At 48.9% G+C, this 18,418-nt stretch overlaps 1 protein-coding gene across 3 annotated transcripts in view; it reads left to right on the top strand.

The window, feature by feature from the left end:
- The first annotated feature begins 248 nt into the window (after positions 1–248).
- The window catches only part of PPP1R16B (protein phosphatase 1 regulatory subunit 16B), a 64,538-nt gene continuing 46,368 nt past the window's right edge, over positions 249–18,418 (top strand). Inside the window, exon 1 of one of the 3 annotated variants that reach the window (XM_074843062.1) lies at positions 249–394. The gene's annotated coding sequence lies outside the window, so the exon portion shown is untranslated. Of the gene's footprint in view, positions 395–10,655; positions 11,142–12,868; positions 12,891–18,418 lie in introns of those variants that run through there. The other 2 variants (XM_074843063.1, XM_074843064.1) reach the window with 2 other exon arrangements.

Below are 18,418 nucleotides of genomic sequence, written 5' to 3'. Positions count from 1 at the left end.
ATATTTTATATTCCTTTTAATTACCCCACCACCACCACCACCACCCAGCCAGCCCCACCCGCCCAAAGGCGGACAAGCCCTGGTTTCCCAAAGGAATGGAGGGAGGAGGGACGCTCGGCACAGGCTCTCGCGGCACCCCCGAGGATGCTCCGCCGCTCCGCGCCTTCCACCTGCCGGGCCGGGCTGCGGCGCGACGGCTCCGCGCCCCCTCCGCGGCCGCGCCCCCTCCGCGGCCCCACCCCGGGGCGGAGCTGCGGCCGCAGCCGGAGCCGGAGGCGGGCGGGGGCCGGGGCTGTGCGGCGCCGCTGCCTGCCCTCCCTCCCTCCTGCCTGCCTGCCCGCCTGCCTGCCTGCCGGGGCGGCCGGGCCCGCTGCGCCGTGCGGAGCTGCCGCGGGTGAGTGCGGAGCCGGGGCCGGGGCCGGGGCCGGGGCCGGGGCGGGGGGCAGCGGCCGGGCGGGGGATGCTGCGGGCGCGGCGCCGGGGCTCCCCGCTCGCCTCCCCCCGGGAGCGGGGTGTGTCCCCGGGCGCAGCCAGGGCCGCGGAGCGCTCCGCGGGTGCGGAGCGGGGTCCCCGCCGCGGCCGGGGCAGCGACTGCAATCACGCCGCGGAGTTTCGGTAACTCCAGCCCTGTGCAATCTTAGACCGGGCTGGCGAGAGTGGCTTAAATCAGGTAGTCCGCTGCCTTCCCCGGGTGGCACCGGGCACCCGGCTAACCCCTCGGGAAATTCGGTTGCCCTTATCTTGGACGCGTCTCCTGATGAGGACGCAATTACCCCTCTCGAGGCAGTTTTTACTCCACTGAGCGATCGGCGTTAGTGTTTAAGTGCGCGCTTGCACCGTGGGTCATCATGCGAAACCCACGGCGCTGAAGATGCGCGTTTCTTGCGTTTGTTCGTGGATGGGTTTTGCTTATTGTGTTAAGAAATCCTCTTCCTTTTGGCATGATTTGGATGTGGAAGAAATATACTGGAGGTAGCATAAACACAAGCAACCGTAATCCCTGAAATGGCATCAAGGATTGCAAGTGCTGGTCTCTGTGTGAGGTGAAGGTCTTTCTCAGAGTCTCCTTCAGACACTGGCAGACCAGGTGAACTTCAGCCTAAACTTCACCCCCTTCTCCAGCTCCAGGGTCTGAGGTGTCAGTGGCGGTAGAGATGCTGTCAGTTGACTCTGTTGACAGGCCGACAAGTTCATGTTTGTATCTTTGCCGACTTATCGTGAAAAGATCTTTTCTGCACTGTGATAACTGCTTGAGGAGGAGGAGGATGCTTCAAGCTACGATGGAGGAGTAGAGAAAGTGGCTTCTCACAAATTGTCAAGGAAAGCAGAGGGCTCACAAACCTAGGGGAAAAAAAAAAGCTCAAACCTCTTGATTTGAGCCCTCCTGTGTTCCCTAACAAATGCTCGGGGAGCCTCGGGGGAAGCGGCTGCCTGGGCTGCCCTAGCGTTCACCTTGACCCAGCCTTCCTTGACCCGGGTGCCCTCAGCCCTGCCGTTACTGCTAAGTGCTTTTTCACAGATGGAAGGGCCAAGTGCTGTTACAGCAGAAAGCAGAAGGGGTTTTTCTGACTGGAACTGAATTTAATTTATCAGGGGATCGTGTTCGTTGTGAAAGACATAATGTATTAAATCCTGAATATGAAGAATACTTTTTCATTTATGTTTTTCCCTTCCTTGTTTAATCTCTACACTATGGCTTGGGCCAAAAACTGGTGGATGATACTGAAAATATTCTTATGACATTATTTTTATGGGTTTTGCTTCATGTCCTGAGATCTCTCATGAGGTTTTTTTTTTAAAAAAAAAAGTGCTTATTTTCCTTCTCAATGGAAAACATAAGTGACTATTTCATAAGAAAAATATGTTTAAAGTGTTGAACTTCAGATATCTGTGGTGGATGTGATGAAATGCTGAGATATCACGTCTTCTTTTTGCCATCAAGACCACGTGTCCAGGCTGCCCGTTTCTAACAATGTCTTGTTGTTGAGTCCGTCGTTCTAGGAAAAATGACTCTGTGTGAGTGTGCTGGTACCAATTGTACCGGCTCCTTGGTGCTTCTGCAGCCACTTTGTTGGAACCTTATTTTCCCTTGGTTTAATAATTTATAAAATGCCTGTTGCCTCTAGGCACATTTCATCCAGTAAGAAGAAAAACATCAACCAGTGTTTACTGGTTACGGAGCCTGAGGTTGACAAATAATAAAGCTTTTGTGGATGAGGGGATGTCTCGTTTTTATCTTATATAAACTCATGAAAATGCAGGGTTTGTGCTAAAAGTCTTCTGGGGATGTTGTTCCTTTCTTATCCGCATCCTTAAAAAGTTCTCTTGCCTGCTGGTGACAAAGTGGGTTTTAACTGTGACCTTCCTTAACCTGTTTTTGGGTCTCCTTCTCCTTTTTGCTTTTACCAATGTCGGACTCAAGTTTGGCAGCTCTTGGCTATTTAATGGTTGTGAATTAAGATAGCAAAATCAGGTCTTACATCTTCACAGGCTTTGTTTCTTCGGCATGAAAGAGGTCAATCTCTTTTTGGGCAATAAATTACCCTCTCAAATCCTCTGCCAGATACTTATGAACCACTATCACTAACTGCATTTTGAATCACTCATTGAGCTTGTGGGGGAAAATTGGCCTGCAGTTCATCTTGTCTGCTTTGAAACTGCTAAATGATGATTCAGTGACCTTAGTGGGCAAATTATATCACCAGCTAATTGGCCTAAGAAGAAAAACTTGCCTGATATCAAACAAACTGACTGCTACTGTTCTTCACTCTGAAACCCTCTGCTGCCCCAGGTGATACCTCCAGTTTCAAATACTTGTGGGGTTTTGTTGAGGCACTGGAAAGGGGACATAGTCAATTTTTTCTGTTAGCCATAGCTATGCATGGTCCATTCCACTTCCAGCAGGTTTTGAAGGTATCGTCCCTTAAAGTATAAATATCTTAACATTTCAAGCTTGCCTTCCCCTGTGGATAGCCCTCTCCTCTTCCTCCTCAGAGGGTGAAACTGCTCACTAGGGTGTAATGTTTTTGGAGGACTTGGCTCTGCCGGGGATCCCAGCAGAGCTGAATTTAGGAAGGAGGTGAAAGCATGACACAGGGATCCTGCTCGTCACCTTGCTGTCCCCATCTCTGCTTTGGCAAAGACCTTTTCAGGAGTGATGTGCCTTGCCCCCCCAGATGTGCCTCCCCCCCCCCCCCAGGTGTGCCTGGCAGCTGCATGGCCCAGTGTGGGTCAGGATTAGCCCCGGCATGGGCAACAAAATGTGCTGTACAGCTGGTCAGGGCTGGGGAGAGGGGGATGGTGAGCTCTGCTGACGCTAACGGTCAGCCCGACCTCGCTGCTTGTTTGCTTGTTGAAACTAATTCAGGGCTGGTGGCTTCTCTGCAAGGAGGGCTGTAATTGCAGGTGAGTGCCGGTGTAGAAGCATTCACGCTCCACACGTTCAGCCTTCCTTGCTTAAAGAGCTGCAGGAGTGAGCCGGGATGTGTGAAAGGGGTCAGCTGTTGGCTTTTTGCAAGGCTGTTAGTCGAGTTACACCACCTCCTAGGATGGCCTTGCCAGCTGGCTCATCCTTTAGGGAAGTTTAAAGAGGCTTATCACAATCTTACTAGAAATCTGTCGTCTTCTATTAATCTACTTGTCTCTCCATCTCCTTTCCATGTGCTCCCTTGCTCATTCATCTCAATGGCACTGTTCTGCCTGCTCTGCTGCTGGTTGACACCAGCTGTGCCACTTGCTAAAGCCTTGTTTAGGGCGTGTTCATTTGGAGATTGTCACTTTGCTGTCCAGCATGTTTTTTCTTTATATATGTATACATACACCATATTTAAAAAAATTTTTTTGAAGATGACACTCTTGAAAGGACAGCAGAGCCCGGGTGCTTTACTGGCTGGGGTGGGGGTGCAGGAGAATCACGGTACCCAAGAGCAGTCAGACTCCAGCTCTGAGTAAGCCAAAGCCCCCTCCTACGCCAGGTCCTGCCCAGCAGTGGGCTCAGCGTGGAGCACAGCTTGCCTTGCTGCTGGCAGCAGCATAAGGGACTGGTAATTGTGGATGTGAATCACTGTCTGTGCCTTCCCCTCTGAAATCAAGATAGTTCCCACTTCGGGGGGTAATGCTGCACTTGGCGTGAGAAAAGAGCACAGATGAAGGGCAGCAGGAAAAACTGCCAGACTTTGAGAGGTGAGAGGAATGAATGCTACAGGCCAAGTCTCATGGCAAAGCGGGCAAGGGCTCATCAGTGAGAACTGGTGATACTGGACTGAGTCTGAACTCAGTGGTGCTCCTGGGCACCTCCGCTAGCTGGGACAAATGTTACTTTCAGAGTAATGGGGTTCTTAATGGACCTTTTCCTTGCAGGTCTCACAGAAGCGTGTCAATACTGGGGTTAACAGCCACGTAGGCACCAAGGAAAAAAAAAGAATAGCTTGAGGAAGGCTAAGCCTTAATACCCATACAAAGCAAACAAATGGTATATCATTTGACATGGATTAGGTGAGCTGCGAGATGCCTGGCTCTAGAGGCCTGGGTAGGGAATGCAAAGCCTTTGACAAAGGTGGCTTGGCCATCCCTGCTCCCAGAGACAGATCCACCTGCTGATGCAGGTACTGGTGCTGCCAGGAGCCGTGTATCTCCTCGACTTTCACAGGGATGCGCTTTCTCCTGTACAGCACGTTGTTTGCTATCCTTGAGTGTTGCTGGCTGGCAGGGAAAGTGATCAGTGTGTTTTTTTCCAGAATAGTCAGCTGATTTCATCCCATGGGAAGTGGTTGAAAAGCAGGAGACAGGTGGGTTGGCATTCCTGCTTTGTAGCCTTCCGTAATTCCAGCAGGAGAAGGATAAACGGAGAAGTGCAGTTGCTGGGTACTTTTCTATGTTTGCATTTGAAAGAGCTTGATAGGCTGTGATTAATGAGGCTAAATGGAAGCTTGATAAATGGTAAATTCAAATGAACCTCAAACAAAAATGGCTTTATAAGGCTTTTGGTTGTGTGCAAAGTGCAGATTGTGGGTTTCATCTAGTGCTGTTTGGTTTGTGGTTGGCAGAGCGCGGTCGTCGCATGGACTGTGCCGGTGCCAAGGTGTGTCCCCGTGTGCCTGCTGCAGGGGTAGCTGCCGTGCAGCGGGTCCTGCCCAAGCCCTGTGTGTGCAGACCCTCCGGCAGGCGGTTGTTTCTTTCCTGGTTTAGGTTAATATAATCTTTCCAAATTTGGACTATGACATCTACATCCCGGAGCCCCTCATGTCCCCATATCCAGGCTCTAATTAAGGATGCTCTAAAAGCAGCAGGCCAGCTACCATGGCCTTGCAGATCAGAACCATTGGCCTAATCTATTTTTAAAGTGAATTAAACTAGAAAAAGGTACTGCCACTCTAGAATAAGAAGGCACCTGGGGAGTTAACCCAGAATAGTTGTTCTGCTTTGAATTCACACCCTATCTCACTTCAAGATAACTTTCCTTTCCAGATATGCAAGCTCTGTAAGCACAGAATACGGGGCATCACTTAAGCAAGATCACCCAACAGAGCTAGGAAAATTTTCCAGAGGTCTTCTCTGCATCATCTCCCAGTGATCTGCACACACTCCTTAAGTTAAGCATCGTTTTCTGTAATAGATTGGCCCTGTTTCTTGCTCTATCTTCTGCAGAGATTTGCACTCTTTTCCCACCCCCACCTCTGTGGTTTGCTGTGGACTGCCAGCTCTCTGCAACCTCTGCTCTCCTCCCCTGTCCTCTGTCCGGCTTTTGTGTTGGTCGAAGGCGGTGAAATGAGCATCCCGAGTGCTCATCTCCCCAGAGGTCCACGGCAAGATTGTGCAAAGATCTTTTCTTAGGCTGGATGGGACCTTATCACCTTTCTCAGTGAGTCAGTGTGAGCACTAGGTAAGAGGCAGCATCAGGTGCCTTTTTCTGAGCTGGGGCTGATAACCCGAGCTGGGCAGAGGTGGCAGGCGTAAATTATTTGCAACAGCTGACCTAGGCGCTGCTCTCGTGCTGCTCTCGTCTTGCGTTGGCTGGGAGGAGGAGGAGGAGTGGGGATATTTGCATGATGTTTTCAGTTGTGCTGAGACACTCTGCTGTTACATTGCTCCTTCAGATTTGTCAAGCTCAAGTTAAATGTATATAATTTTAACATCTCATGATTCTTTGGGGGCTGACTCATGTTTTTTTGGCCTGAATGAATCATAGCTCTTGAACTCCATTGCTAAATTCATTATGCAACAATTACAGGGTTGGAAATGCCACCCTAAGTGCACACAAACAAGCTGGCAGCAATTTTCCCCTCCTTTCCTCTCACCCTGTGTTGCCAAGAGACCTCCCTTGTGAATTTGCTCATTAGCTCTGGCCTCCGCTCTGTAGGTAAGGGACTGGTCGGCACGCTATGGTCTTGATGCTTTGCCCTTGAGCTGGAAGGGGCAGGAGTTGCAGGTTGGGTTTTTCTGGAAGAGAAGAGAGGCAACAGCCTAGGAGGGAAGGCTAGAGATGTGCAGCTTTGCTCATTGGTGCCAGTTGCCTTAATTTTGTCCCAACTGCTCCACGTGACGTTATGGCATAGTCATGGCATCTCTTATGATCCGAATGGGAAAACCCCAAGTATGAGGCATTGCTCTACAGTGACTCCATGTGGCAATAGTGGATGTTGGCAGCATTTCACAGGCACAAATTCTTCTTGGTTACCTGCTCAGCAGCTCAAAGGTCAAATACACATCTGAGGAGAAAGACTAAGGAAGGCATGAGCCCCATGCTGGCTGTGAAGTAATACCCACCATCATTTTCTCTACTTTGTGGTGCTAAGCTGAGATTTGGGGATTTGTGTAGGACTTGGTTTTTTTATTACTGAGGTCTTGAGCAGGAGTTCATCTGGTATGTGAAATTAAGAGGGGCTTTGTACTGGGTGGGCTTTGCTTGCTGACTTGCTTAACCCACCAAAGCAGCTGGTGGGAGTTGTGCTGTAGATCTGTCAGCGGGATGCGGAAGGGCCATCTCTGCCATCTGCAGGATCAGATCAGATTTCTGGCTTTAAGATGCCCATGCTACCGGAATTTGACTTTCACTACCAGAACACTGATTCTTCTGGCCATCCAAATAAAGCTGCTTCTCAGAACAAGTATTCAGCTGAGGTACATACCGAATGGCAGGGTGGGTATCTGTGCCCAGGAAGACTTTCAGAAAGTCTCCCTTAAGAGCAGCTATTCTTCCCAGCTGAGTTCTGGCCCTTAAATCTCAATATCTTTGGGAAGAGTCTCTCCCCTGGGCAGGTCTGGCTATTTGCACATCCAGGCACGGCTGCACATTGAGGCCGCAGGGAAGGATGTCTAAACCTTGTGATTATGGGTGGATGAGGTTCTCCTTGGCCTGTGGCAGCAGAGCCTTAGTACTTGTCCCAGAAATGGCAGAAGCAAAGTAAGAACTAGGTTGATGAGGAGGAGAGCAGTACCAGCAATTCTGGTACCATGTTCATAGTCAAGTTAACCTAAAGTATCCAAAATCATATTTTCAAACTAAGAAGTGGTAAATATTTGATGAAACTGAATGTCAGAGCAACTGTGTTGTCAGAGCAGCAAGTCAAGTCAATGTACCATCTCTGAGTGTGGCCAAGAGTAGATGCAGAAAACATAGAAAGTAGGGCATGTATGGTGACGTGCGGGTTGATAACTGCGCCTAAAAATAAGGTACTTTAGAAACATAAAATCTGCCTCGCAAGCAAGGCAGTGGCAAGCTGCTCTGAGTGTCTGATTTAAGACCGAAACTGGTGATGTTGGCACTGCAGAAAGCTGTGCTAACGTTTTGTTAGCATTTTGCTAGCAAAACATTTTGTTTCAGTCTGATGGTTTGCATCTAAGATAAGGCAAGTTATTCTGGAGCTGTGCTTGGGCAGAGGTGGAAGGGGGAGGCAGTGGTGGGGCTGTTGGCGGAGATGCTTTTCCTCAGCCAAGGCCCGCTGGCAGCAGCTTGCCTCGTGTGCAGGGTTTCTGCTGATCTGCGTTTTAAGGAGCCTTTGTCCCCTCGAAGTATTATGGTTTAAACTTTCTAGAAGATGTACTTGTAATATTCCTGCAGGCTTCAAGGGAAAACAGTCTTGATTGCTGTGTGGAAACAGTACCTGGTGGTGCTGATCTTTGCTGCTGCTGTGAATGGGCTGATACCAGAACCCTATAGCACCCATATGGTGCTACCTGTCAGCATGCTGCAGGGATGCCTGGCCGTTAGTGTTGGACCAGCAGCCTCAGGGCCCCCTTCTTGCATCCTGATGGCTGACCTTGACCTGCAGAGGCTAGGTGGACAGGAGGATGAATTTTTTGTGAGTGGTGGAATGTGTGCGGTTTAGCTTTGAAATAAGTAAGTCATTGTGGAGTTCACCAAGGTGAGGGCTGTGCCTTAGACAACAAATCCAGATGTTTGAGCCGTGTGGAGCAAAGCACCCCACACTGTAGCGTGGATAATTAATTTTTCCTGAAGTCTCACTTCTTTACTCTCCCAGCAGAGCCTGCAGGCACCCCACTGTTCCCTGCGCAGCAGAGGCAGGTGGACAATGCCACCTTGGGTAGCCATACAGGCTCCCTGATGGATGCAGGATGGGTCAGAGGGCACCTTTTTGTGTTATTTGGTTAAGATCTTTCGAGGATTATTGGAATGGTTATAGATAGGCTCAATAGTGTCTGTAAACATTAGAGTTGAAAGCATTTTGTTAGCAATAATTAAATACAACAGCTATTTAAAAAGGATAAATCAGATTGTTGGGAAGAGCAACCTCTCTTAAATCTCCCACAAAATCAATATTCCTCCTGTCAGGTGTGTAGCAAACACTTTCAAATCTTGCCAGTCGTTTCCAAGCCCACCACATCATCCTGACAGCAGCGCTTCTTGCCAGTCTCTCAAAACCTCTCTCCATGCTGCAGCGGGCTGTTTGACGTGGTTGGCTCTGGCACCTGGGTGCTCTCAGCTGGGTGGTGGTTGTGCCCAGTGGGTGACATCTGTCCCATGGCTGGGGGGTGGAGAATGCCTGGTGCTAGTGGGCTGCATGGTATTTGCTCCTGTGGTCTGGTAGTCTGGGGACTCTCCTACCTCCTGCAGGAGCTGATGCATCCCTCTGGAGCTGACCTTGGATCACTGTGTGCTATGTCTAGGTGTCCAGCTTGGAAGTAGTTATTATCTCTTGGTGTTAATGTTGGTATAGAAAACTCCAGTATGGATGAGCAGGGACAAGTCTTCTCTTGCACACCAGCATCATCTCACAGCATGAATCCAACATGTGATGTCCACTCCTCCTATCTGATTGTTGTTGTGGTGGCTTTGTTGGCCACTGACATTGTCACCACGGTGCCATAAAGCTGGCAGAATCAGGTCTTTGCCTCAGAGAGAGAAGAACGAGGCAGGACTGTCTTTTGGTGGCAAAGAAACCAGAAAAAAAATTTAAAATAGAGGAATGTAGTCCCATCGGATGGTAACTCCTTGGGGGGATACTGTGTCCCCCAGCCTGCTGCGGAAAGGCACAGCCACGGGGGCTGTGTAGCTGTGTGGGGGCAGGTGGGATGCCCGCTCTTGCTGTCACCTCTGGTGCATCGCACAGAGGTGACGATGAGAGCGGGTGTCCCCTGGGAAAGGCACATCCCTGTCAATAGCTGAGAGCCTGCAAAAGCCCTGCCGCTGAAACATCCCGTGTTGGCACGGCTTGAGCTGCTTAGGAGCTGTATATGGAAAATCCAGGCACTTATCTAGCTTGTTGCTGTGCCAGAATAGGGCTGTTCCCAGGATTTTTTTTTTTTTTTTTTTGTTCCATGGGCCAAAATGTGTGTAAGTGGCTTTAAACAATGGAAGGATTTCTGTTAAAAAGGTTGGGGTGCGGGCAAATAGGGCTTTAATTTGTATCTTAAGGGAAGGGTGTGGGCTCTTGCAATGGTGTTTTTGAGATTATGTTGGAAATTAGCTTTGGTTTTTTTTCCCATTTTAAAGCCTTTTGGGGAAAAAATTGTTGTCATTTTTCAAATTACACATGTCTAAAATGTAGTTTAAAATGTCAGGAAGGGGGATGCAGTTTTGGAAGCCTCCATGCATCTGTCTGTTGCAGGGCTGATAAAAAATGGAAGCTTTAACCAGAAAAACAAATAAAAGGAGGTAATATCACTGTCACAGATGGATCGGGCTGCTTTCCCTGCAGGTGTCTGCATTGCAACACACTCTGACATGTAATGTGCTGTGGAAAAAATAAACGGAGAGCCGAATCGGAGACTTATGCCCTCAATTAATTTTTGTTCCACATAATCGGAGCTGCTGCATGCCTTTCCTTCAATATTTAACTGCCTAGCTCAGAAGATGGGGCTGCTCTTGTGTGAGGGAAGTTGGGATTCTGTTCATGTTTGCACAGAAATCCCATTCTGATCTTTCTTTTTTTGCCTAAGGGCAGGGATCCTGCTGCTCCTCTGATGCTAGAGATAAATTTTGTTAGCAGATACTTTTCTTTGGGAGAGCAAAGGGGAGAGGGGAGTGGTGTGTAATGAATTCTTGAAGGAATAAAATTTCCTTGTCTTCAGCCATCGTCTTCTCTGGAGTCCTGTGTGCTGCCTCGAGCCTGTGTCTGCGCTGCCTTGGGTACAGTCCGTGGGGAGCAGAGGGGAGAGCTTTGCAGACTCTTGTACAGTCCTCATCTGAGGAAAAAAAATGAATTGGTACAATTAGTGCGTGCTCTCTGTGGATTTACAGGCTGTTGAATAGTTTTCTCTTTTTGCACTAGGTTAAAAGGAGACAACTTGTTTTGGTGTGTAGTTTGAAATTGAGCCCCGAACTTAGTTTCTGATTTTTTTTAACTCCATTCAAAATCACGGTTAGATTTTCAAGTTCAAACTAACTGAAATATCCCTCTCCCTTCTCTGCGTGGCACGCTGATGGCCAAGAGCCCAGAGCATCTGTTTTTACTGATTCACCAGTCGACCTGAAAGCAGGAGGCAAACCCAAGGTTTCACCTTAGAAAGCAAAAGGGATCTGAGTGGTTTCTGCAGCTCCAAGGTACCCTCGAAGGTGCACCCAGCACCTGGTCTGGAGCTACACCTCAACCCGGGGGCTGGAAGAGCCCACACTGCCCATGGATGTGGAGGGACGGCCAGCGAGAGCGGAGCTCGGCTGCCGCGCCTCGGGAGCCTGCTTGGTGAGTAGGATGCTAGGGAATTAAAACGGAGAGGGGAGGAAAAACCCGACTTCTGTGTGGATAATTTTTATGTTCACTACAAGTTCTGGATTTGAAAATCTACCCAGGCAAGGACAGTTTAATGTAGAAAAGTTGGCAGCCTTGAGAGAGCTGTGTGGAGCAGACATAGAAAAGAGCATTTGCTCTACGGAGCTTCTAGATTAAAGTTTTCTAAAACGCCCCCAAGTCCTGCTGCCTTGCACTGGGAATTGGGCTTAAGGAGCAGCTTTGCTCCTTGTGGAGGGAAGCACTGAATCGGTCTAGCTTTAATGCTCTGGCTTGCTCCTACATCATGCGTGTAAGCTGTGCTTGGGCTTGTGTCGTACTAAAGCAAAGCCCTCCGTGGCTGTGGCCACGTCCAGTGAACCCAAAGATGCAGCTCTCCAGCTCTTGATAAGAGCTTAATGGCCAGTGTGTATATGTCTGGGGACCACCACCAGGTTTCCTTTGCTTGTCACTGAGGTGCCACTAGAAAGAGCAGCGTGTTTCCAAGCATGCTGATGTGGGGGAGGACTGCTTGGCACAGAAGGTCCTTTTTTTAAGGAAGCCCACGTTGAAATATTGATAGGAAAAAGAATGTATATTGTGCTGTGTTGAGTGTTTACAGGAAATATATAGTGAAAATACTGAGGGGTTTTGCTCAAACAACTGCCAATATTGTTAGGAGTGGAACAGTTGGGAGGAGAAAAGAATGAATCACTTAAAATTTTCTATTACCAGCACTGGCTCCAAAGAGATCTTTTGACTTGCTGTTTTTGCTGTTTTCTTCTTGGTTGTATTTCATTCCCACTGCTAGGAAAGAGCTCGTTGAAGAGGGAGAGATTATCTGGAACTAGAGATTAAGCGGTCAAACCAAAACGTTTTTAATTCTCTGGGGAAGAATTTGGCTTTAAATTTTGAGCTTTCCACTAAGCTAGAAAAATAACTTACACTGATGCACCTTCACCACCCAACTTACCTTTGCATCAAGCAGCAATGAAACTTCCTTTGCTGCAGACGAGTAAAACAGTATCTTCACTTTAAGAAGGTAATTGGGGCACAGATTAAGTTACTTACTTTGCATACAAGAAACCTGCGGGAAAGCCAAGAATCTCTCCCGAAACTCCCAATTTCTGATGAGATCTCTCACCCAGAAGACTTCTGTACCTGTTCTTCCTCACCAGCAGTCCAGGGCAGACTGTAGGAGTTGTGTTCCCTAAGGGATCTTGGCTGAAAGAAATACCTTTTTTTTTTTTTTTTTTAAAGTGATGTTTCCTGCCACTTTCCTCTTCATTCCTTCAGGAGGAACCATTCGTCTGGTAGTGCTGAGCATTTGCTGCTTAAAATGCAGCAGAAGCCCCAAGTGAGGAAAGGAGCTGTTTGCTTCAGAGATACCAGCGAAATTAAATCATGCATCAACAACTCTCATAATTTTCACTCCTCTATGTGGTTAACCTGCGGGTGCTGTGGGGCTCACAGCACGGTACAAGGAGAATCACATGGTGCACGCAAGAAGAATTTGCTACCAGAAGCAATAGCCAGAGCTGTTGGAGTAGCACCGAGGGACGAGTAGGGTTTCACCAGTGCCTCACAGCTGGAGCACAGGACTAGAAATAACAGTCCTGAGGTGTGGTGTAGCTCTTGCAGTGCGTTTGATGCCTGAAGTCAAGCAAGTGACCTTGTTCTGTATTCATCTGTTCATCAGTGGATGCTCTTGACCTCTGGAGAAGGGTTTGTTGCATATTATTTTGAAAGTACTGGCTTAGGTGTATGTCAAGCTGTTGTTTAATGTGCTGCCTTGGGCTGCGTTCAGGGTTTGTGTGTTACCAGGACCAGGTTTCTGACTTCATCTTTGCTATCATCCCTGACGTGGTGGTCAGTGCCCACTTGCATCGCAGGTGTTGCACAGAGATCCAGACAAGGGAGATGGTACAACCTGTCTGGCAAGGTGTGATGATACTAGAGAAAAAAATATTTCAGTTTCAGAGAAGAAATTAAACCCTTCAGGAGGCTGGAAATGCTGCGTTTTGGATTGCTTACCACCGCAGCCTTTCACCTCGGGCATTCTCTCCTCCTCCACTGGGCTTTGTAGGAAATGTGTCTGTCTTGTAGCATTGCAGGCGAAAACAGGTGTTTTGGGGCTGTGGTTCCTCGGAGGGGCAGGCATGTCTCTTGTGATTTGAATTCCCCTTCCCATTTTGCTGTATGGTCGCTGTTGGTGTCTGACCCTCTGTCTGTCTTCATTTGGAAGACCCAGTGGCTGAGTCCCGTTATAGGTGTGTAAGTTTACAATGGTTTGGGTAGTTGGGTGGTAGGGATTGATGTAGTGTCCTTGTTGATGATGCTCTGATGAAATTTTTTTCCGAAAGGCAGGAGGCAAGAGAAGCAGTTATAATAAGGAAAGAAACCCTGGTTCTAGGCTATGCTTGTCTTAGCACAAAAGACCCTCTTGTCTTGATGCACCCTGTACTAATTTAAAAAAAACCCAAAACTGTACAAACCCCAAGAGCTCTTGATCCAGAACAGGGCTTGCTGTTCCCATCAGCAAGCCAGAAGAGGGGTTTAGTTTCCCATCTTGCTGGAGGTATTGCAGATTGCTGCAGGGAGCAGCTTGCGTGACGGTGGTGGGGTGGGGAGCTCCTTGGCAGAGCCGGCACGGTTACGTGCTCGGCAGTGACACAGTTTAGGAAATGACTTGGAGTGAGTTCCTCTGGGGAGGGCGGGAGGGGGACGCTGCTGCCCTTCTCACCCCCGGTCTGGGCTGTGGGGAGGGAGGGAATGGACCTTGGCTCTCTGTGTATGGTCAGCCTCATGGTACATCCATGCTTTGGGCAGCCCCGCTGTGTCCCCCGCCTTATCGTCCCTTGGGGGCAGTTGTGCCTTTCTTTCCCTGCTGCTTCTGCCTGTCCCGCCATCTGTCACCTCCTTCTCTCGGTGGCTTTCTGGCTGTCTCTGGATGGTGTTACTGCTGCTGGGCTGCCAGTGAGCTCTTCCCCTCATCGGCGAGGAAGTGATGAAGAGCTGCTTTGCTGCTTCCTCCAGACCTTGGGGAGATCCTGGCCAACAGCAGAAACAACAATACAGCACACACGTCTTTGGCTGCTTTGTATCAGCAAGCAGTGACAATCCTGAAGGTGATGCCTGAAAGAGAAGCCTGTGAATTCTTCACTGGTGCTCATTGCCAGAGGACGGGCTCAGCAAAGGGGCTGCGATGGGCTGGTTATCTGGCATTTTGTGGGGCACGAATAGCACAGGTTGGCCTTGGCCCTTGTATAAAGGCAGAAGGGGTAAATTTGGCAATTCCTCACCTTGCCATGGTGCAGGAGTTGACTCTTAGTGAAATAAATAAATCAGCCACCTCTTCTGCAGGCTGCCTATGTGCTTAGATCCCTGCTGTAGGCTTTCATGCTTAGCTTCCAATTCCAGCTGCGAGAAGATTAGCTTGGGGTGGGGAGGAGAGGGCTATTTCTGTCACTCTTCGTGCCACTGACTTGACTTTATGCTGCAAACGCAGACGCTTTGCCGAATCGGCTACGCCCAATCCTGCAGGTGCCTCCTCACAAGCAATCCAGTGAATGAGAGTGATCTCCTTGACTTCAGAAGCGGCTGCTCATGTGCCTGGGTCTTGAGTTTTACCTTTGCTTGAAAGATGTACAGCTTAGTTCAGCAACTAGAGAATTCTTCTATTTCAAGGTGTCCCATTCAAGGGTTGCTCTTCCATGGTTTGTGTTTATTTTTTTTAAGTGCAATAAAACCGATGTCAGTTGATGACACTTAAGTGAAGGGCTCTTGTGTTTATGTTCTGCTTCAGTGCCGTGCTGTGCTTTAAGTAGTGCCTTGGGGAGATGTGATGGAGGTTTTGCAGGTCTTAGCTCCAGCTTCATTGTCTGGTGGGGAGAGGAGGAGGCTCTTCAGCATCACTCAGCAGTGTGGCTGTTTTAATGGATCCAGCTCCAACCTCAGCAGCATTATGGCAAAGTGTCTGCAAGTTGAATCCTTTGTAGGAAGGTTGAGGGGGGCAGCTCTGAGAGTGTACTGGAACAGGAAAATAAGTGCACTCGGTTTTCTCCTTTGCAGGATGCGAGTGCCAACCTCTAAATGTGAAATGGGAAGAAGGGGAAGGACCCCTCCAGGCAGGGTTGGTGGTACGGGGTAGGCAGCTTGTTGCAGCCACTGACTCAGTAAACTCTCACTTCACAGAATCGCTGTCTCTTGTTGTATTGCAAGTGAGTAACCAGTGCCCTGAAAGTCCTTTTGAGCTTAGTGAGATGAGTATTGTACTGAGGTGAGACAAAATGTACAGGAAATGCAAACTTTTTAAAAAAAGATTGTGTTTGCCAACACTCGTGTGCCCTTTGTAGGGACTGATCTTTGACACAGCTCAGCAGGTCTTTCTCTGCCACAGCACCGAGAGAACAGCGATGGCACAAGTGCAATACAATAGCGAGCGTCTCGTCTTCCTTTTGGCCCCTGAAATAGTCGACTGTTGTCCCTGTGGGGCTGTGGGCTGCATGTGTCTGGCAGGATGTGCTCGGCACGGCAGCAGGCAGATCTGCTGAGCTCATGGAAACTCAGCTCGGTCGAACACAAGGAACGGCACTTTTTTTTCCTTCTTTAAATAAAACAGAAACCAAAATGTGATGCCTTGCAAACCACGGCGCCCACACAGCCAGCTTCTGTGTCGCTTTGCAGGTAAACAAATGCTGGGGCCTGAGACTGTGCTATAGTTAGACTGACCAGTTTGTGCAATGAGAAGTCAATGTGCCATTTTCTTGGTACAGGGAAGAAACTAGGTCATCAGAAAACAAGCAGCCAGAGTGATGGAACCAAAGTCTGAGGCTCTGGAGTCTGTGCAGGGTGCTAGGGGACTTGTACCTAAGTCTGGGAGAAGTTGAGCTGTCACCCTTTCAGGAAGACCTCTCAGGGATTCCTCTCTGCTCCTTTAGAGGTTCATTGCTGCTCAGTTTGAGGAGATGCTGGTGTCTGGTAGTTGTAGAAGATGTCTCTTGGTGTTTGTGGATCTCCCCTCTCTGTTTCATTCCTCTCTGTAGGCCACTCAATTCTCCCTTTTGTTCTATTGCGAGAGAAGCTGCTGGAGGTCAAGGTGCATGCAGGAAAGCTGAAACATGGGCAAGCAGAGCAAGCGATGCTTTTGCTCTCCGTATAAATCAAATGTCCTGTTGCTTTTTCCAAGGTGCAGTCCTAATACCACCAGGAGAGCTTCCAGGTTTTTTTGGATAAACAGGGAAACACTGAAATAAGGTTTCTTTACACTGATAAACCTGCAGAGTTAGGTCCTCATTTCTACTTCAGGTGTGTTTTGGAAAAAATATTTGTTCATCTTTCAGCGAACAATGGCAGAAGTGGCCTGGAAAAGGATCAGGGTGGGAGTGCCGCGTGTGGTATGCCGAGAGGCATTTCCTGCCCTTATCTCCCCTCCTTCGAGGTATTGTAAATGGGGCTTCAGATCTGCAGCCTGTGTTACTGGAGTGGAGATCGCCAAAAAAGATACCTTCCCGTGGATGCCTGCAAGGGGCAGGAGCCCTGCCGAGTTCACGAGAGGTGGTGAAGAGCTTTCCAGCTAAGTGCCTGTGCTTGGAAAATGTGTCTGCCCCAGAATAAAAGCTTTTTGGAAAGTGGGCTGCATTTACACTGCCGTGTTGTCAGCAGAGTTTCTGGGGGCCATGGTGAGTCCTGGCTCGTGGGGGCTGCAGGCAGGGGTCAGGGAGAGCTGTGCTGAGCTCTTATGCCGTGACACACTTCCCTTGCTTTCCAGTGGCATGCTAAAGTTATGAGTTGATATTTTCCATCTCAGGCAAGTGTTTGAATTTCTAGGTAGTATCTCTCATGAAAAACTTTGCAAGGATTTGGGTTTGCCCCTATGAGGAACTAAAGCTTTTTTTTTTTCCCCACTCTTAAGTTCTTATGGGATGGAACAGGGGTTTTTTGTTCAGGTCTATCCTGAAAGCCTCAAAATAAGGTTTGCAGGTGCTGCTGAAGCTGCCCTTGGCCTTCTGTTGGCCACTGGGTAAAGCAACTGCCCAGGACCCACCTGCGTGCTCTGGCTGAGTTTGTTTGCTTTCAGTTCTCAAACCAATTATCTTGCGGAGGAAATGGTGTGCCTCGCTGTCAGTCTGCTGAGATATTTATAGGTAAGGTCAAACCCCTGTGGAAGGTCTGTAGCAATGTTTGGAAGGAGTGGATGTATCAACCTTGCAAAATTCACTGGGATGTGGAGGATGTGCTGCGTGGCATGGATGTTTCCCTGCAGCTCCTCAGAGTAATGCCTCCCCGATTGGGCTGCTTTGCCCTCTGAAGAGGGATGAATGGTGGCTTTTCCTGGCTTGGCTGGATGGGTAAGGTTTGGTATCCTCACCACATCTTTCACCTGGGTCTAGCTACCTCTCTTCTGCTGCTATTTTTCCCATAGATGCTTTACATCCATTACTTAAAAGACCGTTGCTTCCTCTCTTTTGGGCAGGAGAGTTGAGCAAGGAATGGTTTCAGCTGCCTTGCTGGGGCTTTCTCAGGTGCTTGTGACTGCGTAAGCTCTCCACAGTCTCCCTTCCCCATCAACTCTTTTTATTTCTTCCCCCCCCACCCCCCCACCTCCAGGCTGTTTGAACCATAAAAGCTCTTGTTTCATACGTGGTTATTTGCAGCTTACCTCGATTTGGCATGCTCACCTTGATGTGCTTGGCATGGATCTGTTTGGAAAAGACTCATTCAATTTGCTCGTGACATTGGCTTTATTTCAAATGCACTTTTCCCTGTTGGACTGCTCCTTAAATCTGGGACATATTTCCTCCTCCTGTGCAGCAGATGATTGGGTGGCTGTCCATGGGTCCTCCGGCTGATCGCTCTGTGGGTAGTGCTGCTCAGAGGTCTCTGGTGTCATGGTCACACCGAGAGTCTGAGGCTGTGATTTAACTGCTCTCGTCGTCGTGCTTGTGGAGCCTGTACAGCAAAACCAGGATGAGCTAGTGTGTGGTGAAGAAAAACCTGAAAAAACACAGAAATTAACACAACCCCCCATGTTTTTAAGTAGCTGAGGCAGTTTAAGTGTTAGTAATACCTCTCTGGGAGCCACGTCCTATCTCTCTGCCCTCGGCTAGGGCTGGGGTGAGAAGGGGCCAATGGATGAAGTAGAAGAGCACAGATGATGCTCCTGGTGGGTAGAGCTCCTCTGGGAAAACCTGCCTGGCCTTGGGGTGCCGGATGGGTAGCCCCATGCATCTCCAGCCTCTGGCTTCTGGGTT

This window comes from Strix aluco, chromosome 17, assembly GCF_031877795.1.
Source record: "Strix aluco isolate bStrAlu1 chromosome 17, bStrAlu1.hap1, whole genome shotgun sequence".
In the NCBI taxonomy this organism is placed as follows: domain Eukaryota; kingdom Metazoa; phylum Chordata; class Aves; order Strigiformes; family Strigidae; genus Strix; species Strix aluco.
Note: the sequence above shows the minus strand (reverse complement) of the source record. Positions and strands in the feature narration are given on the sequence as shown.